This window comes from Triturus cristatus, chromosome 5_2, assembly GCF_964204655.1.
Source record: "Triturus cristatus chromosome 5_2, aTriCri1.1, whole genome shotgun sequence".
In the NCBI taxonomy this organism is placed as follows: Eukaryota; Metazoa; Chordata; class Amphibia; order Caudata; family Salamandridae; genus Triturus; species Triturus cristatus.
Window position 1 is genome coordinate 482,010,090 of NC_140588.1, and position 16,623 is coordinate 482,026,712.

The 16,623-nt window shown below is 42.9% G+C and overlaps 1 protein-coding gene across 1 annotated transcript in view; it reads left to right on the forward strand.

The window, feature by feature from the left end:
• Positions 1-16,623, forward strand: part of MATCAP2 (microtubule associated tyrosine carboxypeptidase 2) — a 271,200-nt gene that overhangs the window by 138,827 nt on the left and 115,750 nt on the right. The window lies entirely within an intron of this gene.

Sequence of the window (16,623 nt, forward strand, 5' to 3'; positions counted from 1 at the left end):
ATGGGTGCCACTATGAACCACAACCAGTTTTACTAAGGATACCAGAATGTGTAATTGATTGGTTATTGAATTTGCCTTTTGGATTCCCCTCCTTTATATCTGTCCTACCTCACGAGCACCTTCCTTTTTCACACTCCCCTTGTACCAATATCTTTCTCTATTTGGAGCATTGAATATGGTGATCTGTTATAAAAGTAACTAAATAATAAACAGTCACTATTGGAGCGATATTTTGTGCCTTTGTGTCTTTTGAGGATATACTTGTTTGCATTGTAAAGAAAATGGTGGTACATTAATGATACAATGCTAATTCTATATGTACCGGATGCCCTTTGACTAATGAATGTATTTCCTAACTTAATAGTAGCTTTAAAGAAGTCTAGGACCATTGTTTCCTATACCAATAGTGAGCATCCATGGCATATGACTGTAATACCAGGGAATTCAAAGTAGTCTGTCCTTATGAGGCATTTGTACATGTGAGTACATGATGTCAATGACAAGCTGATGTTTTGAGACTGTGCATTTCTCAAAAACTGAAAACTGTTATTTTAAAGGCAGTTTTAGTTTTCAAAAATGGGGTTTCTTCTGGAAAATTGAGTTTGTTTGCCCACAGTGGAAAGTAGTATTAGATAGAAAAATTTGTATTTTCAGAAACTGGTGAATGATAATTCAAGCTGAGCTGGGTAGACATACAGCTGTGCTTATGTCCTTTGTGCCACTGGGAATGCCGCTCGCTGGCGTGTTCACGGGAGAACTCTGCTCCTCTTTTAGCCTTTGTTACCGAGGACTTTTAACGGAGATATCTTGTTTCCTGCACTTGGAGCCCGTCACCTGCTGGGACTGCGAGGACCAGGGTGCGCTGCTGTACAACTGGATTGAGCGCACCTGGGCACTCTTCCCGGCTCCTCCTCCACCACTCTCCTGCTAATATAACGCCTCGCGGCCCCCGCTTCGCGGATGCCGCTCGCTGGCGTGTTCACGGGAGAACTCTGCTCCTCTTTTAGCCTTTGTTACCGAGGTCTTTTAACGGAGATATCTTGTTTCCTGCACTTGGAGCCCGTCACCTGCTGGGACTGCGAGGACCAGGGTGCGCTGCTGTACAACTGGATTGAGCGCACCTGGGCACTCTTCCCGGCTCCTCCTCCACCACTCTCCTGCTAATATAACGCCTCGCGGCCCCCGCTTCGCGGGAGCCGCTCGCTGGCGTGTTCACGGGAGAACTCTGCTCCTCTTTTAGCCTTTGTTACCGAGGACTTTTAACGGAGATATCTTGTTTCCTGCACTTGGAGCCCGTCACCTGCTGGGACTGCGAGGACCAGGGTGCGCTGCTGTACAACTGGATTGAGCGCACCTGGGCACTCTTCCCGGCTCCTCCTCCACCACTCTCCTGCTAATATAACGCCTCGCGGCCCCCGCTTTGCGGGTGCCGCTCGCTGGCGTGTTCACGGGAGAACTCTGCTCCTCTTTTAGCCTTTGTTACCGAGGACTTTTAACGGAGATATCTTGTTTCCTGCACTTGGAGCCCGTCACCTGCTGGGACTGCGAGGACCAGGGTGCGCTGCTGTACAACTGGATTGAGCGCACCTGGGCACTCTTCCCGGCTCCTCCTCTTCCTACTTAGCTCCCGCCCCTACTATCGCGTAGCGGGACGCGTTGCGGGGCGTAGTCCGGGGCGAAGCCCGGGCCAAGGGCGGGCCCGTTTAAGCCCGTTCAAGCACGGACAAGACCGGACCGGGCCCTGTCCCTTTCATCTATTTTTCCGCCCCGCACAAGGCAGCAAGTAACTATGGATACGCGAGGTAAATTATTGAAAGCTCAACCGATAATAGCTGGAACACTGGATAACTTTATCATTAGGGCGAACTCTGTAATCCAAGGTGAATTGAACATACTAGAAAGGCGTCTATCTGACGGAATTGCCAGTACGCGTAGGTCATCCCTTGGTTTAATTGCCTCTGCAGGCTCCCCCACAAATCTTGATGATTCTCAAGTAGCATTGATGGATAGTATTGACCGTACAATTGAATCGGTTCTATGTGATTTAAGATCCAGTTCCCCCTCACGTAGAGATTCCCTTCAACCAATACCAGAGGGAACGGACCACATTATACACCCCCGATTATTGGACCAGTCGTTAACTGGAGCACAGTATATTGAGCAGGGAGCCGTTCCAAAAAGGAAACGCGTGGGGCCCAACAAGAGAGGGAAAAAACCTAGATTAGATAGATCCCATTCTAGCATTGATAAAGCTCGCACTTCAACATGTCCTAGGCCAGCGCAAGTCAACAATTGCACCCCCAAATCACCATTAGAGCACATTGTATAGCCATCCAATATTCCTATACATGTCTCTGATTGTGTTGCAGAACCCGATGAGACCTCTTGTCGATACAATGATATTGTACAATCTGCTATTAATGGTCTCCTTATTTCACTGACTGCTAGATTTGATGCAATTGATATTAGGCTTAAGGAAATAGAAAGGGTTGTTACACCTCCGGCAAATGTATCAGTGAACAGAGCCAAACCATGTGCTGTATGCGAAGCAAGAAAAGCGGATTCACATTCTTTATCCCTCCCTACCCCTATGGGTTCCCTTCCTCCCGGGCCCCGCAATCCTACGCCAATTTTACCAGAATCTAATCCAACTACTTCTCTGCTACTACTCCCTGCCTCACAACATACGTCCCCTGTGCCTCCTCAATGTCAATTACAATTCCAAACTAAGAACATAGCTACAGTACCCAACCTACAACACGCAGATTTGGACCTAAATAACAAAGGCCCAAGAACTAATACCAACCCAAGTACAGCCCCAATAAATAGGAGGAACGTAATTAATCTTCCACCAGAGGCTTCACCTTATGTTGTTGTTCTAACAGGTGTCCCGGAGCTTGCTAACTCATCAACTGAATCCTATGCTTCCCTAAAAAACAAAGTCATTAACTGGCTCAATAAGCATAGGCCTCTCCCTCCTAATGTGAGGTCACAGGTTTTAATGGTAAGAAGGGTTCCTTGGCTTGGTAGCACTACAAAGAATATCAAGGGTGATTGTATTCTGGTTAATTTTAGCAACCGCTTAACAGCTCCCTACATTCTTAATTGGACTGGTGGTAACAGCACTTCTCTCATTAACTCCCTTCCCCTGTCTTTCTTCTATCCCCCTCTTCACATTTCTATTCCGGATGACATAGATGATAATTGGTCAAAACCTAGGGGCAACGCGGCCAGAGGCAGGCCCAGGCACGTACATTTCGACGAGCCTATGTCTGCTGGCTATCCAACTTTCAACAGGTTTGCCTGCCTTGAGGATGTCGATTGACTTCCACAGGAAGGCTCCATTTCTGTTTCATTGCCCCCATTGCTTCCACCTTCTAATCATCATCCTTTTTCCCCTGTTTCTATTTCTCTTCCTATCACCACCCCTATTTCTCCGATTCTGCCTGTGCCACCTCCTTATAAAAATCTACCAGCATCTTCCAATTGTATAACAAAACATAAGGTGCTTTCCTGGAATTTAGCCGGCCTACCCAGCAAGCTTGATTGCCCAATTTGGGGTTCCTTCATAGATCTTCACCAAATTTGTTGTTTCCAAGAAACCTGGGCAAGACAAGATTACCATCGACTGGGCTATGCTACCTATTCAATTCCTGCAGTGTGGTCAGGGCGTGGCCGCCCTTCTGGCGGCCTGACTACTTGGGTTGCTATTTATTTAGGTTGTACTGTTACTAAATTTGAAACTGGGTCGGACGATATTCTATGTATAATACTGGATTGGGCCCTAGACAAAAAACTGGCGGTGATTAATGTATACGCCAGACCCGTGAATTTTTGTGCGGAATCCCGGGTGATTGAGGCCCTTTCGAATGTTTTAACTAGAATACCCGATCATATAATGCTTCTTATAGTTGGTGATTTTAATTCTCATTTTGAACCACTCCAGGGCTTGGTGGATCAAATCAACCAGGAAGAGGATGAAATCTGGAATATCCCTCAGGTTTCCGGCCCAATGGCTAGGGCCTGGACACCTTTGGCTATCCAGATTACCTCCCTGACAATGGTCCACTCTATTAGGGCTTGCAATGGTCGAACTATCTTAGATAACCCTCCTAAGCCCACATTTAATAAACCTGGTAGAGAGGCTAGGCTTGATTACATTTTTGTTCAAGCCAAGGATTGGAATAGAGTTCTAGATTTTCAAGTCATCCCAAGGGGGGAGAGTGACCATAATCCTCTCGTACTGGATGTCTCATTATCTGGTTTATCCCCTCAGGTTCCGGCGCTTCCATCTAACTCGGAGCCTTCGGATTCAGCTATTCTCTCTAATAATAAGCGGAGAATTAAATGGAGTAAAATGGTTCGTAATGATAAAGAAATATCCAAAGTCTATGCTGCCGTCGCCTCGGTTTTAAACAATATAGTGGGGATTCTTGATCAGCATTCCCCCCCAAACTACTGTGAGGAATTGGCAACTGCCCACCAGGATCTGTTTTCTATGCTGTCTGGGCTATTTAACCCTATTATTCCCTGTAAAAAGGGATTTGTCAAACAGCCCAATTGGTACAATAAGACTTGTAGATTGGCAAAGAGCGACCTGCTAGGGGCTATAAAGAACAAGGCTCCCAAGGCTGACATCCAACACAAGAGACAGACCTATAGATCCCTGATACGTTCTGCTAAACTGGAATGGGCTACTGAAAATTGGGAGAATCTAACCTCTGCCCTAAAATCAAGAGATTCGAGGAGATTTTGGTCGATTGTATCCACTGGGACAATTGAACCCCCTCCAATTGTAAATAACAACATTGCTCCAGAAGCCTGGGAAATCCACTTTAGCACTCTCTATAGGGCCCCGTTGTCTGCCCCTGTAAGCCCACTACACATAGTACCCAGCCGAGATCATCAAATATTTTCGCTAACTGAAATCCAGCTTGCAATTTCCCAACTTCCTGCGGGGAAAGCACCCGGTTTGGATGGGGTACCGGGTGATTTGTATAAGCATGAACCTAGTATATGGGCACCTTATCTTACATTATTGTTCAATGCCATTTTGAACGGCTTGCCAATCCCCTCTACTTGGTTAGGCGCCGAAGTTGTGCCTATTTTCAAAAAAGGTTCTCCACTGTTGCCAGGGAATTACAGGCCTATTAGCTTGATAGATGTTGCACAAAAACTTTTCTCGAGGCTGATCCTGAACCGTATTATGGATTGGGTTGAGTCGTCTGAGATCTTGAGCAACTACCAAGCTGGCTTTCGAAAGAGCGTTTCCACAACCGATCAGATCTTTAGGTTGTGTATGCTCTACTGGAAAACAGTAAAGATAGAGGGGGGGTCCTTATACACAGTTTTTGTGGATCTCCGCGCGGCTTTCGACCTTGTTCCCCGCATAAAATTATGGGCCGTGCTACAAGATTTAGGACTTCCAGGGCATCTCTTGCATACACTTGTGCGTCTCCACACCAACAACTATGCGAGGGTAAGATGTGGGAGGGGTGGCAGCCTCTCAGCTAGTTTCCCTGTCGAAAGGGGGGTAAGGCAGGGGTGTGTCCTGGCGCCCACCCTCTTTTGCCTTTATGTAAACGGTCTCATCTCTCATTTAAACAAGGTACCCAATAGAGATGCCCCACGCCTTGCGGGTACTGCCATTTCGGCCATTATGTTTGCCGACGACACGTTGCTTCTAGCTAAGACCCCCATGGGGCTACAACGCGTCCTGGACGGTTTTGTATCCTTTTGTAACGATCGGGGGTTGGAGATCAACACGGCTAAGACTAAATTTATGATCTTCAACCCCCCGAGGTCTTTACGACCTAATCCTACTATAAATGGAACCAGCTTAGAAAGAGTCCACACTTTCGAGTACTTGGGTCTAACACTTAATGAAAAAATGACCTGGTCTCACCATCAGACCAAATTAAATCTAAAGTTAAATCAAAGGGTAGGGGGAATCCTGAAATTATGGAATCAATCCATGACGCACCCGATTGGCCCGCCTATGGAAATTTATAAATTGCAGGCTCGCGGGGCTTTAATCTATGGCGGTGAACTCTGGGGCATTGATTGTGCCCCTGAGATTGTCATTACGGAAAATAAGTTCCTAAGGAGCCTGTCCGCCCTTCCACCCAGCACACCCTTACTTCCCCTTAGGCTCGATATGGGACTAAGATCGATAAGGGAGGAACTCGGCGTGAAGCCTCTAACGTTTTGGAGGCGTCTTTGGACAACCCCTGAACTCTTGAGTTATCGCTCTGAACTTTTGGAACTCTATCTCCATCCAGCCCTGGGTAAAATCCCATGGCTGAATTATGTTAAAAATGAATTTGCTAAGCTGGGGTTACAGACCCATTGGACAAAACCCCTAGAATCATGTGCTACAATACCCCGCAAAGAACTAGTGGCTCTCTACCACAATTTTAATCTCTCGGTTACTATTGCTAATGAGAATTTGGGATCTATGACAACTACATTTTTAACTATCAAGGACCACTATTTACTAGAAACTGTCCTGAATGACATTAATCCTGTCGCCCTGAGAAAATTATTCTTACAATGGCGATATAATGCACTCCCAGTTAGAGCACTTACCAGTAGATGGCATCCCCCTACTGTAAAAAATTGTCCTACATGCTCTAGTGAGCTAGAGGACGATATTCATTTAATGTTTTTTTGCCCTATGTACACGAAATCAAGGAATAAATGGATTGTTCCCATCTGTAGGAGCTGGGGATTCAGACGACATTTAGATGCCTATAGGCTGCTAAAAAGTGATCTATCTTCTCGTACTGTCTTTGCTATCAGCAAGTATTTGGCAGCAATATGGCATATTAGAAGAATCCATCTTACGGAATGAAATGTAATTGTTTATCATACATTAGGCTTATGTTCCAATCCATTTATTATTATCTATTTGCAATTGTATTTTCCCTAGGTTTTGTGTATCTTTTATTTATGAATGACTTTCTTTTTTGAAAGATAACCTTTGTGACTTCAATGTATTTGTATGTTCTTTTATGATTTACATAATCGAAATAAAGATTTAAAAGAAGAAGCCACTGGGAATGTCAAGATTTGAATGTTACTTCATAAGTCATGGGGAGGCATTTAATAGTGAAGAACCTTTACCCAGCATTTCTGCTGGTAACCGCACTTGGTATACTTGGGTGGTAACTACTGAAAATCTTGCTTTGGGTGGTCATAGTGTAGTCACTATTTTACAGGTATAGAATTTGCTAGTAGCTCGGGAAGACTTTCCTTGAGCAGAAGTAGCTCTCACTACAGAAAACGTTGGAGACCCCTGTTTTAAACACATCAACACTTCAGGCAGACAGTTCCTTTCTGTCACGCTTTTGCATTTCCAGGCACAATTTCTTATGGCATGTACTGGAGTCATTTTACTGCCTACGCTGTGTGATCTTGTGCACTTATACACCACGTAATTTGGACTTTAAATTTTTCTACCATTGTCTCTGTCAACAAGATCTACTATGTTCTGTAACAACGTGTTTGGAGAGAACAGCTTCTGCCCACAAACTTCTACAGCAAGTGTCATAGCGCAAAGGTGTCATGTCTTCTAACTGTTTACTGCCGACTCTTCTCTTCATTCCACTTGTAACTTCCCTGCTGAGAGTTCCACTACAATGGCACTCTTTGTGGTATATGCACAGCTGTTTTGTATGGAATTCTCTCATGGGAGGTATTCGTCTAGTGGTGAGCATTAGTTTGACTGAAGTCTGTCTGTGTCACGGATGGATTCACTGTGACTGACTTTCTTTTGGATTTGGTTCAATCTGGCAGTTTCTCTAATTTTTAAAAAACGCATTGCGCTTTGTTGAGGCGATTGAGTGCGAAGCAGTACAGCTCTTTTGGTGCTCTGCTTTGCCTGTGCTGTGGTGAGTTTTGCAAATAACTTTTTCTCCTCAGAAATCTATTACCTCCCCGGTATTCCAGACGTTAATACCGTTATTTCTGTTGGTCTCTGCGCCTGCTGCTCTCTTTAGCGCACCAGCGTGCCACGAACCATCCGGCAGCGAGCCCTGAACGTGATGCCATCTTTTCTTCAAGGAACTCTCTGTGGTATTTTCTCGGGGCTCTAGTAGATTTACGTCTGTTTACTGTGCCTCACGGACTAGAAACGCAGCCTTATGTTTCCAGCTGCATTCTCTAACCTCCGTCATCACAAAGAATCACATACGGTATTTTCTGGGATTGTTTTTTTTTTTTTGTCTACAATTATGCCTGGGGTCCATATTATCGGCAATGATGTTTCCTCACTCTCCTCTGCAGCAGTTAGGATGTACTGTGGCACAATCGTGTCTGTCTGAGTCGACGACACGCACACCTTGGTTACAGCAGAGGCTAGTCGGTCAGTTCTTGAACTTATATGTGGTTCTCAGGAGTTCGGTTCCTCGTACTTCCAACAAACCCTGTCATCATTATGTTAGGCGTGCTGCAGTAATGTCTGGACTCGGTGACTGTGATTATTGCAAAGTTTTGCTTTTAACTTTCATTTCTTACACAGGTCAATGAAGACGTTTGCACTTTTATTGGGGACATTTTGGAAAGTGATTGAATGTTTTTTCACTTATGTTCTTCTACAATTTACGTTCACAAACATGGGATGTCTTTGGTCCATGCAACTTTTGCTCACTTTACATCATTGCTTCAGTTTGCATTCAGGTACTGTGGGTACGTACATGCCATTTGGCATTCATAGTCCCAGCTACATGTTTACATAGGTCTATTGATTTTTCCCTACATAGGGGTGGGGGTAGGTTTTGCCCCAATTGCCCACATACATTTGGGATGGTTCAATTTGCATGTTCACATTATTTTACCCTACACAGGGTTGGGAATGGGTTCCATCCCCATTTGGCCATATGCCTTTACCTGGGAAGAGGTACTAGCCCCATTTCCCTACATAATTCTGCCTACATAGGTAATTTATGGTTGTTACCCTTAACAGGGAGGGCAACAGGTTCCTGTTTCTTTTTCTTTTCTTTCACGTGCCTACTCGGGCCATTACGGTAGTTACCCTTTCACAGGGAACCGGTGTATGGGTCCCAGTCCCATTTTACATTTACATAGTACCCTTACTCAGGGCACAATTTTATGGGTCTTTTACCCATTTACCTTTACTCAGTCTCCCACAATAGGGCGTCTTATGGGTTACAGTCTCATTCAAAGTGCTCCTCACACTCTATCAGGGAGTAGAGGACGGTCATGGGTTTTAGTTCCAGTGACTGAAATTGTTTTTACATTCTGTAATTTTGCTGTTTTGTAGAACGCAATGTTACTCTTACATTGGATTGTTATTGTTTATTGAAATTGGGGAGGGAAGTAATAGTTATACTGTATGTATCTACTTTGCCTCTTCTCCGTTTTCTTATCTGTCCAGTTTTCCTGGTGGTGTCATTCTAATTGCCATCCTTGGTAGCACTCTTTCATGGGGGGCTCTATTCAGGTTTCTTTAGGTGTGCTTGTTTACACTGTATATGTTTTCCCCTACACAGGGAGGGCAATGGGTTTGGCCACTTCCCTTGCACACTCTGGACATTTTGGGGTTCACCGTACGCTTAGGGGTACGTTCCCATCCTCTATCACCCTGCTACCCCATACTGGGCACAAATCTAGGAGCTTTAAACCATGTACATTAACTTGGGCTCCCTCTTAGGGCGTCTTATGGGTTATAGTCCCATTTAATATGCTCCTCACCTCGTTCTTAGGAGTGAGGAGGGTCAGGTGTTCGAGTCCACTGGACTGATGTTGTTTTCTTACAGGTTGCAAGTTGGATTTTGTAGAACGCATGTTAATCTCACATTGCATTGGGACTGTTTATTGAAAATGGGGGAAGCATTAGTTTGCGGTTTGTACATCTTTGCCTTTTCTCCGCTTCCTCCTTGTTCAGTTTTCCTTGCGTTGTCATACCTTGTTTTCATCCGTGAGATCGGAAGTCACACTGCTTTATGTCTTCCTGTGTCTACAGCCTTACCTCGTTCGCTCTTTCTTTCCTGTCATGTGGTGATCTGTTAATCCTTTCTCTTTGTGTTGTCTGCAGGTAGGCTGGTGTACATTTTGCGTTTTGACTTGTTCGCCTCCAGACCCTGTGGGTTTCCATGTTTCTTATACATTCAAGCTCTGTTACTTCACAGGTTCATGTTGCCCGCTCACCTCGTCCTTTCCCCTGTTTCCTTTCCCTACGAAGGGAGATGTGTTGTAATCTCTCTCCTTTTCCCTTGTTACTTTCCCTGACGTGTTTTCCAGTTTCTTTTCCTAGTGGTAGCTTCCTTTCCTCCCCCGCCTTTCCTCCTTCTTGGGACGGTCCTTGAGAGTTCACCTTGGAATGTTCAACAGGCTGTCAGTAGCGGAGAGTGGATGACAGAATAAAGACGCTTGAACTTCACACGCTTCAGATCGTCTTCTTTACAACACATGTGTTATCATCAGAGAGGAGTGGATTCATCTGGCAATCAGGGACCTGACCTCCACTTTGATGTGGTGGCCAGATCCAAGTTTTGAGCGATCTTAAAATCCATGGTTGTTGAAGAGGAGTTAGAGTTTTATAAGATGCCATGCATACTACTGTGCTATGCCTCCATGAGGTGTGGTTCTCGAAAAATTGCACAGAGTACTTTATTTTGGTTAGGAGGATATAATAAGGGTGTCTAGTAGCTCATTTCATCGTTATCCTTTATTTGAATTCTCTTTTTGAGGTGCAAGTGATGACTTGAAGTGATCCCCTAAAATAGGCATGAGGAGTCCACCACTTCTTCATGCAGTCCATGCAGCTTTTATTTCTCAAACTCCGAGCAGATAGGAGTGATTGGGTTATGCTATATGACTTATATTGGCTATTTTGATGTTAGATACTAGTATTTGTAAATCAAAGGCAATGCCATTTGGTCTGTGGGCCCTAAAAAGCAGTATCATTAGGATTGTTAGCTAAACTCTTTAATTTACTCATTTGTTTTCATATCTTTGCCAAAGTTTGATTTTAGATTAAATTGGGGTCTACTCTTTGCTCTGAGAAGGGTGTGCCAAGCTATGGTGCACTTAACCTCTGTGATTAAAATCTGTAAGGCAGTGACTGTATGGATGGCAACCTATGGGCTTGCATTGGGAAGTACTGTAACATCCGTGGCATGTAGGCAGAGGAAAAAAAACATTAAATATCTGCTAGCTTTTGATCAATCTACACAAAGGGTCTGATTTAGAGTTAGGCAGACTGGTTACTTCGTCACAAATGGGACGGATATTCTGTATGTCGTATTACTAGTGCATTATATCCAATGACACTTGTAATATGGCGGACAGGATATCCATCACTTTGTGACAGAGTAACCGTCTGCCGAACTCTAATTCACAGTCTTAGTTTCCTATACAACAGGCCATTTATAGTTGTAGAAGACAGGATCAAATTTGCACCCCACCTCCTGTGGATATCTCTGTGTTTAAATCCTCATGCCTCTCTTACTAGGTTCTTTCTTTTGGCCCTCATGACCTTGAAAAATGATTGTTCCTTTTCTTAGTTTCAGTACATTACCACTGCATTAAAATGATCTAATCTCCCAACAGGCTACACCAGTGGTAGGAACACAGTTTCACCTTTTTCTGAGCTGTAGGGCCCAAAATAGGGAAATGTCAGATGTTCTGAAGCTTTTGGTCAGGAGTCACAGTGGGGCATATTAACAAGGCAGCGATATGAAATTATCGGCGCTTTTGCGTCCGTTTTCGGGCGAAAAGCGGCGATAATTTCATCGCCTTATCAGCAAAGACACGCTATTGCGTGTCTTGCTGACTTAGCGCCCGTTTGCAGCACGCCTCCGATCGCATCGCTAATGAGATGCAAAGGAGGCATGCCTGACATGACTCCCTTGGGAAAATATCGCGAAGGCAGCTTCGTGATATTAACAAGGGAGGGTAGCAATTTTTAAAATCGCGTTAAGTATGCCTTAACGCAGGAATTTAACGTCTGTTAAATTCCTGACGAAGGCATACTTAACATGGGGGGTGGATTTTGTGGCTAAGACCACAGGCCCTATCATCTAGGATATCGCCGTTTTCCACCATGGAAAACGGCGATATCCCAACTATCTCTGGAATTTTTATCGCCTCGGCGATGCGCGTTGTTAATAACTCGCAAACCGGGCGATAAATTCCAGAGATAGCCAGCGATAAATATGCAAGCGCTAAGCGCGCTCTGCGATATTTATCGCCGGCCCTTGTTAATATGCCCCAGTGTTCTAAAATCTGTCATTGCTATGGAATCAAATTTTAGTAGGTAACACATTCAATGGAGATATCTCATCTGCTTCAGGAGGAGTCTCCTGGTGGGTTGTGTAGGATTCTCATTCCTGGTTTATGGACCACATGAAGCCAGTCATAGTTTACAGGAGTATTATTTATTGCTTTATTCAAGGCCACCATACATAGAGCCTACTTCCGCCGGAACTACCCTCTACCCACGGGCATCCATCCTCGTTCCTCTTCCACGTGTGTCTTGTACTCCTCCTTTCCCCCACTTTCTGTCCTGCCTTTCTCCAGGGAGTGATGTCCTGTGTCCAGAAGAAGTTAACTGGGGAAGCGTGGAACCCTGGCCTGAGGGTCCTAATGACCTTCTGGCAACATGATGGGCTAGTTACGCGTTCTCAAGGTTATTTAATCTCTCCTCAGACAAGTATGCATTTATTTTCCTCTGTCAATTTTATGCTTTTCCCAGAGGATTGTTTTTGTCCCTATATATTATCTTTCTCTTCCATACAACATGGATTTCGGCTTTTTGGAATTTACTGATGCTAAATTTAAGAGGCATTGGCTTTTTGATCATCAGCTTTTTAAGGACCATGCTGACGTCGAGGGGTTCAGTGGGCTATACATAAATTATGACATTTGGTATTGTATATTGAGTTATTGGATGTTTTTGTTCTATTATTACTCTGCAATCTAATTTGTAATTGTTTTGCATGATCTATTTTATTATGCTTTTTTGCCGATTTTAATTTTTTTATGATTCTATGAATCGAAATGAACTGCTAATTGGCACATTGAAGAACAGCATTACTGAAATATAAATGTGTGTCCAATGTTGACAAAGTTTTCTTTTCCGAACTTACCAATTATGAACTGACGAATAATTAAAATGGTGTTTGTAATAAAAGAAATTGTGCAACTGCATTACTGATGGTTGCACAATTCTTCACTCCTTTTGCCTGCTATAGTTTGTAAACAAAGACATTGTTTTTTCAACAATGTAGAATGGTTGCTATTTTTTTAATTTAGTTTATGGTTCTAAACAATTCCTTAGTATATAAAATACCAAAGCTATTTCTATTCTGATGGTAAGTGATAGATGGTTTTGCTCTTTGATAAGTCAAAAAAGTCTATATCAAAAGGTGTCCTAACTAAAACGTCAGTGAGCCTTTATATGTTTTGTTTATATTATATTTATAATACTTTATGCTATAGTAATTGTGTACAAAATATTGACGTTAATGGAATCGATTACAGAAGACATTTCAGTAGTAGTACATCGGAACCTGGTAAATTGCTTCTTTTATCCTTAACTTGGTGCCTGGGGATTTCGGAAACTGGCACTTTCACTGCATAACTCTGACAGAAACGACAATTTGTTCCCAGTTATCTGTTAGCTTGAGCTAAGATGCACAACAGTAACCCTGAAAGCAATATGCTAAAATACTTCCATAGGTTTACTTAATATATATCTGATTGTTATGTATATAGCATTTTCATTTTCTTTGAAACAATAAGATTAGTGGCTTTTAGGTCTATGACGAGAAAATTGTTTAAACTTTGTACAAATAAAACATGATTTGTGAATAACAGCCCTGACAGTTACTTAGGTCACTTGAGTTAAATTGTACTTTTAGAGACTTGTTAAGAAAGGTTAAGTGTAAAATTAACTACTGATATTCACATTGGTTAATGTGTGTTTCCATTTTAACCAGTAGAAAATAAAATTCCATAGTCCAGGTTTCTTTGATCAAGATTGTTTTTTTGTAGGTTGTAAAATTATTGACTCTGTTGAGTACACAGTAGCCCACAATAACACAGTAATAGTCTAACAATATAAAATATTCGGGGCACAATATTATTAGCACAATTAGTGGTTATTTTAATCAGGCTCTTTTAGTTTATGTGACTCAGGGCCTCATTGAACGTATGGCGGGCCGGCGGCACGCCGGACTACAACCCACCGTTTGGAGGGGTCGCTGCCAAGGCAGCTCCTCTGAAGGCACTGAAACATTGCTGAACGACTGCTCAGCAAATATTTTTGTTTTTCAAAAACAAACTCACAAAGCAGAAGTTTGTTGTTGGAAAACCAAAAAAAGTATTGACCCTAACACCATGGGAGTTTTCTGACAAGGTGTGGAGGTAATTGTTTGTTTTTTGGGGGACTGACAACGTTTTCCTGGGAGTACCAAACTGAAAAAAGTACATCAGATAGTCTGCTCTAGAAAAGGGCGGGCAGTCAGCTGCACTTTCACTGACGACTGCAACTCTGTTGGGGCTGTCGGTGTAGGCATTCCATTGGTGGAGCCGGCAGAAGCAGCAACGTCGGAAACATGACTGTCCAGCCGACTGTAAATAGAGGTGCTAGACCAGATTGGCAGAGAAACACTCTACCATATTTGTGGTGGAGCACCCTGTCCGCCAAACTCTGTATGTGCAGCACACATAGAAAGAGGAAAATGCTTCTGTGGATTGTTTTTGTGCAGAAACAATCCTGCCTGTAACGCTGGCACCCTTGCACCATGGTGCAAGGATGCCTGCGTTGGTGCTAGGCTGGCGAAATGGCGTCAGCGCAAGGGAAAAGGACAGGAATGCACAGTATTGGATACATATGTTGCATTCCTGCCCTTTCCTTGTGAGACAGGGTTAGCGTTGCCTGGTAGCTATTCAAGTAAATATGCCCCTTAGTCATTAAAGAGTTGGCTGCTCAGTCACTGAAACCATACTAGTTTTAGTCATATCTCTGTCCTGGTACTTAATAGTTGGATTTTTATCAAAGATCTTCACTCTTCCTATCAAAATTAAGGGCCTAATTTAGATCTTGGCAGACGGGTTACTCCGTCACAACGGTGACGGATATCCTGTCTGCCGAAATATAAATCCCATTGGATATAATGGGATTTATATTTCACCGTTATGACGGAGTAATCCGTCCGCCAAGATCTAAATCAGGCCCTAAGTCTGGAAGCTGTTTCAGATACTGTGGTTCTTTGAAAATAATTATTTAGTTCTTATACATTATTCTGCATCTGCTGGATTGCAGGATGGAATGCTGGTCTAATGAGCAACACCATGCCAGAAAGGCCTCTTGGATTTCTTTCAGCTGATGTTTTTTTTTACAGCTTTACCTGTGAGCTCTTTGAATGTTTGGCATTGCTCTGGAAACCAGTCCCAAATGTTTAGGCATGCTTGAGCTTCTGTTACCTTTGTGTTTGCTAAACCATTTCCATTAAGAGACGCAGCCGCTGATTCACAAAACTAGTTATGAGTACCAGAAGTAGTACGGGTAGTCCCTTACCCGTCTTTGTGAATTGTCCATTAAATGTTCAACTCCCTATTAGTAAAAGTGCAAAGAGGGCACTGTCCTTTATATTTATATTACTTTTATAGTAATTGTATATGAATCTTCCCTGAATATTCCTATTTTACTCTCATTTTAGAGTTTTTAGGTCCAATTAAAAAAAGCATGTAATAGTACCTAAAATAATACGCCAAATAGGCCCCTTCAACTTCAAGGTCCCTTTTCATGGGGGGGGCATGAGTTTAGCTTCCAGTTTGTCATTTCTGAGTTCTGATTCTGCTGCTGTCCTGCATTACAGTTTGTCCTCATTTGTTTGAAGTCTTGCAGTGACTGTAGCCATAACTGTTTTTTAGCTCTGTGACTTCTTTGAGTAGCTTCTCAAGAATCTCATATATGTAATTCAGGGAACTTTCAGAGGTGCCACAGGCTCATTTCTCTCTCTTAGGGCTTGTGGCCAGCATTGTAAAGGTGTCTCTTCTCGTATACATTTTAAAAAAATGTTGTGTGCTGCAGTTAAGGAGAAGCTTACCTCACTCTCTTCTGACATGTTGACATAATTGGTGGTTGTGGAAAGCCAAGGAATAGACAAGATTTACTAATGTATCACAAGAATCACATTGTTCTTGTAGTCTACTACTTTTTACTTTTTTTTTTTTTTTTTTTTTGTTTCATGGGATTAATGTACCACTATTCTGAAGGACTCAAATATCTTTTTGAGTGACTTTGTGGTAATATCAATCAAAGATGAATCTAAAGAATTCTGATAGAGTTCTGATAATTGTTTTGTTGTATTTCTCATTAAGGTTCTGATTTGTCATTATTCATATATATATTTTAGAATTCAGATTTGATACAATTAAAGGTTTAATAGACATTAACAATAGAGAATGTAGACTGTGAGTAGATCTCTCTCTCTCTCTCTCTTTCTTGCTCTCTCTCTGTACTTGACCTTATTGTTCCATCTATTTTGCTTGTCCGCACATCATCAATGAAGTGCCTATATTTGAGTCATTGCTCAACTTGTGTATATAGTATGAAATACAGTTATCAGTCACTGCTCTGGATTATGGATA